This window comes from Monodelphis domestica, chromosome 2 (assembly GCF_027887165.1).
Source record: "Monodelphis domestica isolate mMonDom1 chromosome 2, mMonDom1.pri, whole genome shotgun sequence".
In the NCBI taxonomy this organism is placed as follows: domain Eukaryota; kingdom Metazoa; phylum Chordata; class Mammalia; order Didelphimorphia; family Didelphidae; genus Monodelphis; species Monodelphis domestica.
Window position 1 is genome coordinate 64,449,508 of NC_077228.1, and position 7,818 is coordinate 64,457,325.

Here is a 7,818-nt window from a genome sequence, read left to right on the forward strand (position 1 = left end):
CAAAAGAAAAATTGTAGGGGATTTCTCAGAAGAGAAATTCCAGGGAATGTCCATCCATGGATATTACAAGTTTTATGATGATAAGGACCCCCTTCTCCAAAGTTTACCACCCCTCCCTTTGATATATTTTATATATTCTATTGACAGGTTGTAAGGGGTCCAGACAAACATTCAGGGGTCCTGAAGGTGTGAGGAGAATGAGATGTGGGGAGAAGGATGACAAGAATGAGGAGGGCCAATGAAGCTGGTAGCAATCAGAGGCAAAGTTTATTGATCACAGCTAATATTTTATAGGGAAAGTAACATAGGTTAAGGGATTAGGTAAACTTTTTACATGGACAATGGTTAGTAATGATTTACAATCTTAGTACAATGACTTAGTTTACCTCACTGAAACTTAAACAGAATTTTCTATTGGATAATAAATCAATATGTCAATGTGTAACCATCTAACTAAGTTTCTAAGGCAAATGTTTGGTTTCAGTGGGGAGAACAAGAACAACTAGTAACAGCCAAGAACTTATCAGGTGCTTTGGGTGAGATCATATGTGCCTGGCTATAGCTAGATGATGACTCTGATTTTACTGGGGCCTATTCTCACTACTGGTGGCTACATTCTATGATTTACTAAAGTTTATAAGTTCTAGGGTTAGAAATAACACACAGCTCTTCCTAAATTCAGGAAAATAAAGATAGTTTGGGGATTCATTAATGGGACTGATGAGTCTAGATTTTCAAATTGGCAAGCCATCTACACTTTGTCGACATAATCCTTTTCTTGTTACCCTATTTGGCATTTTCTTGGAATAGAAAATGTTTTCTGTTTCCTTTTCCAACTCATTTAACAGATGAGGAAATGAGACAAGCAGGGTTAAGTACTTTACTCCAGGTGCCACAGACAATAAGTGTAGAAGGGAACTTTTGAACTCTGGAATCTTTTGACTGCAGGTCTAGCTGCCCATGTGTATGTGTATATATGTGTGTATATGCATACACGTGCATATATGCATTTAATGGGAAGACTGGCCACGGGATGTCCAGGCTCCCAAACATTCAGTCTACATTGGTACCAGCCATTTCAGACCATTTTTTTTCAGAGGACTGAATGCTCATTATTCAGACCAACGTTACATATACATACACATGTATACACAAACATATTACATACATATGTTTACACATACCCTCAAAAGAGTTTTCTTTGGTGGCAGAGACTTATAATTTTGCAACTCGAGTATCTAGCATAGTGCTAGATGGCACACAGTAGGTGCTTGATGACTGTTAATGGAAGGAAGGAATAAATGAATTAGTGTCTGAATGAATGAATGTGGTTATGCCAGGTACCTTCTCTGACCAAATTCCTGCTAATAATGATGGTTTGTACTTTGTGTCTATCACTTCTTACTACAGGTGAAAGTAGAACCTCCTGATGGCTCTTAGAGAAAGTCAGTGCTTTGAATCTTCACAATGGTTTATAATAGGAAATGAGTGTTGTTATTGTTTTCCTCCAAAGAAAGGGAATTATAAGGAAAATGACACAGAAAAAGCGAATTGGTCTGCCATTCACTTATCATGTAGCCTATAGATTTTCTTGTCTCATTTCTTCTCTGATTCTGTAAAACTCTGAAATTCCCCAAGTATTCTGTTTTTAAAAAGCTTCCTTATGATTCTCAATCTCACGGTTTTAATGATCTTCCTTGTTTCCTCCCTGGCAGACCCTTATCTTGAGATTTCCTCCTTATGTCTCAGCTCTACCATACCAGACTCTATAGAGTAATGAGCACCTCTGCAATTCAGGAATGCCCCAGTAAATTCCCACAACGCAAGATGCTTCCACATCGGGGAGGTTGTTAATTTACCAGACTGTTCCTGAATGCTTACAGACTGTCGCCTTTGAGATTTAAAAAAAAAAAAAAAGTTCTACTGGTAGAGATGACTCTCTGGGTTGTTTTCCTTGGCTGTTTTTGCTGCCTGATTTGCAGGCTAGAGTGTGGCTCCTCTTGGTCTATTATTATCTTAACTTTGGATTTTACATGACTAAAAAAAATCTTTCCCGTTAGGTTATTTTTAATCCTATTGTGTTATTGGTTAATCACAAAGAAAACAAGTACAGTGTAATTTTTGAAATGTGCTAAAGAAAGAAAGGCAGCCCAGCTATAGGAGGTAATGATAAGTGTAAATGGAAAGGAGCAAAAGTCAACTTTCATAAGCCTTCATGTGAGTGATATTGATGATTATGGTCACCTTGACTGATTTCTTCTTTGATCACATAACCTCTATTCTAATTCAGGACCTCATCATACCTCACCTGACTATTCAGTGACTTCCTACCTAGTCTTTCTTCCTTCATTTTCTCCCTTCTCCAATCCATATTCTATACAGTGGCAAAATAATCCTCTTAAAATAGAGAACCAACCATGAAACCCCTCTACACATAATTTTTCAATGATTCTCTTGGCCTATAGGGACTAAAGTGAAACCCTGCCCAATTAGAAACTCTTGAGGGAGGGTTTAGATTGAGCTTAAAAAGTCAGCATGTGAAGCAGGCTCTCTCTCTCTCTCTCTGCCATTTTTGGGGACTCATGAAAGGAGCTCTCTCTCAGTAGTCCAGGCCCAGTTGTAGACTTTTTCCAATTCTTTTTGCTGATGCTCAAATTCTTCCTTTTCAGCAATCTGGTTCTTATCTAGCTAGTTGATTATTTCATTGCATTTGTCAAGGATCTTCTGTTTGTCTTTATCATCCATTTTGCCTTGCAGTTTCTCATCCTCAACAGTTGCCTTCATGTTTAAAGCATAAGACTCAAGAGAATTCTTGGAAGACACCTTGTCTCTCTGTTTCTCATCTTCAGCCTTGTATTTCTCAATCTCCTGGACCATGCATTCAAACTCTTCTTTGCTCAGATGACCTTTGTCACTGGTGATAGTGATCTTGTTCTCCTTGCCTGTCCTCTTATCCACAGCAGACATATTGAGGATGCCATTAGCATCAATGTCAGATGTAACTTCCCCTTGGGGCAAGAGGGATTCCTGTGAGCTCAAACTTACAAGGCAGGTTGTTATCCTTTGGCATTTCTCTCTCATCTTCATAAACGTGAATAAGCACACCAGGCTGATTGCCAGAGTAAGTAGTAAAGGTCTGAGTCAGTTTGGTGGGAATGGTGCTCTTGCGTTTGATCAGAACAGTCATGACTCCACCAGCAGTTTCAATTCCAAGGGAAAGAGTGACATCTAGCAGCAGCAAGTCCTGCACATTCTCAGATTTATCTCCAGACAAGATGGCAGCCTGGACAGCTGCACCATAGGCAACAGCCTTATCAGGACTGATACTCTTGTTGAGCTCCTTGCCATTGAAGAAATCCTTCAGGAGCTTCTGGATTTTGGGGTTTTGAGTGGAACCACCCACCACAATGTCATGAATCTGTGATTTGTCTACCTTGGCATCTCTGAGGGCCTTTTCCATGGGGTCCAGTGTGCCACAAAAGAGGTCAGATTTCAGCTCTTCAAAATGGGCCCGGGTAATAGAGATATAGAAGTTGATACCTTCATAAAAGGAACTGATCTCAATACTGGCCTGTGTACTGGAAAAGAGTGTTCTCTCTGCACGTTCACAAGCAGTGCACAGATGTCAGACAGCCCTCTTGTTCTCACTGATGTCCTTCTTGTGCTTTCGCTTGAACTCAGCAATGAAATGGTTGACCATGCAGTTGTCAAAGTCCTCACCACCCAAGTGGGTGTCCCCAGCTGTGGATTTGACTTCAAAGATACCATCTTCAATGGTAAGGATGGAGTCATCAAAGATACCACCCCCAAGGTCAAAGATCAACACATTTCTCTCAGCACCAACTTTTTTGTCCAAGCCATAAGCAATAGCAGTTGGCTCATTGATGATTCAGAGCACTTTGAGACCAGCAATGGTTCTGGCGTCTTTGGTGACCTGTCGTTGGGAATTGTTGAAGTAGGCTGGTCCTGTGCCAATAGCATTTGTGACCATATTCCCAAGGTAAGTTTCAGCAATTTCTTTCATCTTGGTCAAGACCATAGATGATACTTCTTCTGGATATAAACTTTTGGTCTCCCCTTTGTATTCCACTTGGATCTTAGGCCTGCCTGCATCATTCATCACTGTAAAAGGCCAATGGTTCATGTCTGACTATACAACTGCATCATCAAATCGGTGACCAGTCAGACATTTGGCATCAAAGACTGTGTTGGTGGGGTTCATTGCAACTTGATTCTTTGCAGCATCACTGATCAAACATTCTGTATCAGTGAAGGCAATGTAGCTGGGGGTGATCCTGTTTCTTTGGTCATTAGTCTCTACTTTCCCATGTTGAAAACTTCTACACAGGAGTAAATGGTACCAAGATCAGTGCCAACTGTGGGTCCCTTTGACATGTTTGCTGGGGTGTCAGAGGTCGTAGATGACCGCTGTGGAGAGAGATGGGATGCTACTGCACTGAGTAGCAATAATTTTTTTAAGGGTCTCTAATTGAGGAAGGTCCCTTGCTCTCTTTTTAAGCTGGCAATAGGAATGCCTCTATAATGAGTTGATTTTGGATCTTAGCCAACTAACTAACTGGGGAACAGCCTTAGTGACTATAAAACAATCACAAATGATCGATTTTACATATCCATGCACTATATAGAGAGATAAGTTCAACTGATTGGAGAAGGATATTCTTACTGATCGACTCTACTTATAAAAACTGCTGTCTAGTCACACCTCTCCCAACTTATGCTTATAAATTTAGTTTTTAAAAAAAATCCAAATATACGATTTTACTTTTGTTTCATTAATTTTCATCTTACTAGATTAGACAAGCATTTCATCTACCCTTTTTTCCTAGGAGCAAATTCAAAATTCAAACATCACAGAACTGAATTACATAAATCCATGAAGGACTCTTCTAGAAATGTTTGTTGTTTTTCTTCAGTTGTTTTTCCAGTTATATCTGGCTCTTTGTAACTCCATTTGAGAGCAAATGATAGCAAAAGAGTTTTAAAAAACTCAGTTGGAGTGGTTTGCCATTTCTTTCTGCAACTCATTTTAGATATGAGGAAACTGGGGCAAACAGTGTTAAGTGACTTGCCTAGAGTCACATAGCTAGGCCAGATTTGAACTCAGGAAGATGAGTTTTTTTCTGATTCCAGGACCAGCACTCTATCTGTTGTATCGTGTATCTTTTGTTTTTTTAACCTTTTCACTATCAATAAAGCTTCAAGAAAGTTTAAACCACTTAGTTCTATTTAAATTGTATGTTTCCAATTATGAACAATTAAAATCTTTCTGATCTATTGATTCAATCAAGGTCTTTCTATAAAGTTACACACATACTTTGTTAGCCTAGTCCATATGAACCTGAAAGTAAGGCCCAGTCAAAAGCATTGAGGTGCCCTAAACAAGCCTGAAAGGTTTATCAGCTCTTCTTCCATTTGAATATTGATCCTCTATTTTCTACTAGAGAATCTGAGCCAAAAGATCTTCTGTCAATCCTCAACTTTCTTGTTCTCTCTCTAACTTTTAATATTTTTAACACCTTTTCCAGTTTGATATTCTTTTCTCTCTAAGTTTTTGGGACACTGATCTCTCTTGATCTCCTCCTATTGACTTGACTATTCTTCAGTCTCCTTTGATAGATCTTCATTCAAGTCTCTCAAACCATAATAAATAGGTATCTTTTCCCCAAGGTTCTATCCTGGCCTCTCATCTCTTCTCTTTCTACCATTTATCTATTGGGCATCACAAATCGAATATCTTACAGACATCACAAACTCAACATAGCTAAAACTAAACTTGTTATGTCTTCCCACACACACAGACACACTCTTAGCCCTCTTCTCTTTCATCTCTCCAGTCACCCAGGCTAGAAATCTAGGTGTCATCCTCAACTTCTCACTGTCTCTCACACCTCCCACCCACCCATATCAATACAATGCCAAGTCCTATTGATTCACACATGTCTCACATATGTCCCTTTTTGTCCCCTGACATTACCACCATCCTATTGCAAACCCTTAGTATGCTATATCTAATCTAGATCATTACAGATGTTAGAAAGGCAAAAACCACAGGACCTGGCGATTAACTGAATAATAGGGAGGAGGAGGGAATGATAGTCTGCTGGTTGGACTCCCTGCCTCAAGCATCTTTCTCTATTCAGCTGTCAAGTTGACATTCCTAAAGAACCAGTCTGACTGTGTCAAATTCTTTATCCAATAAACTCCAGAGGCTCCCTATTATCATCAGGATAAAACATAAAATCTTCTATTTAGCCTCCAAACCTGGACCTACTACCTTTTCAGTATTAAACCCTTTCTTCTGCTCATCATTCCAGTGACACTGGCCTCTTTCCTGTTTTTCTCATAAGACTCTCACTCTATCTTCCAACTGTACATTTTTACTGGCTATCCCTAATACCTGGAACATTCTATCTCCTCTTCTCCACCTCCTGGCATCTTTCAAGTTTCTGCTAAAATCCCACCTCATGCAAGAAGCCTTTCCTAGAACCCCTTAATGTTGGTGCCTTCCCTCTGAGATTACTGGTATCCTGTATATATCATTTTTATATGGTTTGTACTAGTGGAGGGTCAGGAACCAAAGCTAGAAAGGTCTAAGAGAGAGAGGGGACAGATAAAAGAAAGCACTACTTCCTCTCTTAGGTGAGACTACACAAGGGAAGGGGAGAGGTTTTTTCAAAGGTCCAGAGCTGAAAGGTAAGAAGGAAAAATTCCCCTTCAATCTCTGGTTCTTGGTTTCCTTCCCTAATAAATGATTGTCCTGATCTCCCCTAGAACACTAGATAAGAAGAATGATCAGTCTCTTCTGGATTAATAAGATCTGTTTATTCTTTGGAGTATTTAGGAAAGGGAGGGTTTATGGTAGAGGGAAAATTAGAAAATCCCTAATTACTATTTTATCCTAAATTCCCCTCAGGGGTTGAGGGCTCAGGTCTGCAGACCTGAGTCCCTGTAGAAAGGTAGAGTCAGACTGTTGGACTCCTGATTTAGAGGGATTATATAAGAGGCCAATTGAAGATTGTCTTGATTGGATAGTCTCATCTGTTTCCCAGAGGGAAAAAGTCTCTATCCCCTAATGAAAACATGTTGACTAATCTGATTTTTCATGTAACTGACGGACCCGATAGGTTGAGTTCACCAGGATGCTCCTTCTCTCTTCTTGTTCAAAAGAGAAAGAACCCCCTTTCCAGCTACTGATCTGCTTTTCTTGGCTAGAGGTTCTAGCCCCATCCCCCATTGACATCAGAATTCCATCCTCTTTCTGCATGATGTTTTTTCAACAAGTCCTTGAAATGTAGTCTATAATCCTCTCATCCACAAGTTGTTTAAATGTTGTCTTTGAGAGCTCTTTGAGAGAAGGGGCTATTTTTTGTCCTTTTTTTGTTTTCCTGGCACTAAGCACAATACATAGTAGGCAATGAATGAATGTTCCTTGACTTGACTTGATTTGACTTAATCTTGTAGGGATAAGAGTTGTTGATATAGCAATCCCTAAGTGGTTACCTGTCCTGCTTACCCCTAGTCTCAGCAATGCCTTAGAGTAACAAATGGGAATTTATTATTGCTTTCTCTCCAGTTAGTCCAAATTAATGATAATTTTCTGTATGCAATCACAGAGTTGAAAAGGATTTTTAGATATCTTCTGTCCCAAACCTCTGGGATCTGATTCCAGGATTGCAAACCAAAGTACTTTTTGCTGTATTGTGTTGACTCCCTTAACAAGAATTGTGGGTATTAAAGGAAGGATTGGTTACAGGGGGAAAAGATCTGCATTTGGAGCCAAATTCTAGTTTTTATTAT

The 7,818-nt window shown here is 39.5% G+C and overlaps 1 pseudogene; it reads right to left on the minus strand.

The window, feature by feature from the left end:
• Positions 1 to 2,580: 2,580 nt before the first annotated feature.
• Positions 2,581 to 4,395, minus strand: LOC100619025 (heat shock cognate 71 kDa protein-like; annotated as a pseudogene).
• Positions 4,396 to 7,818: the final 3,423 nt, after the last annotated feature.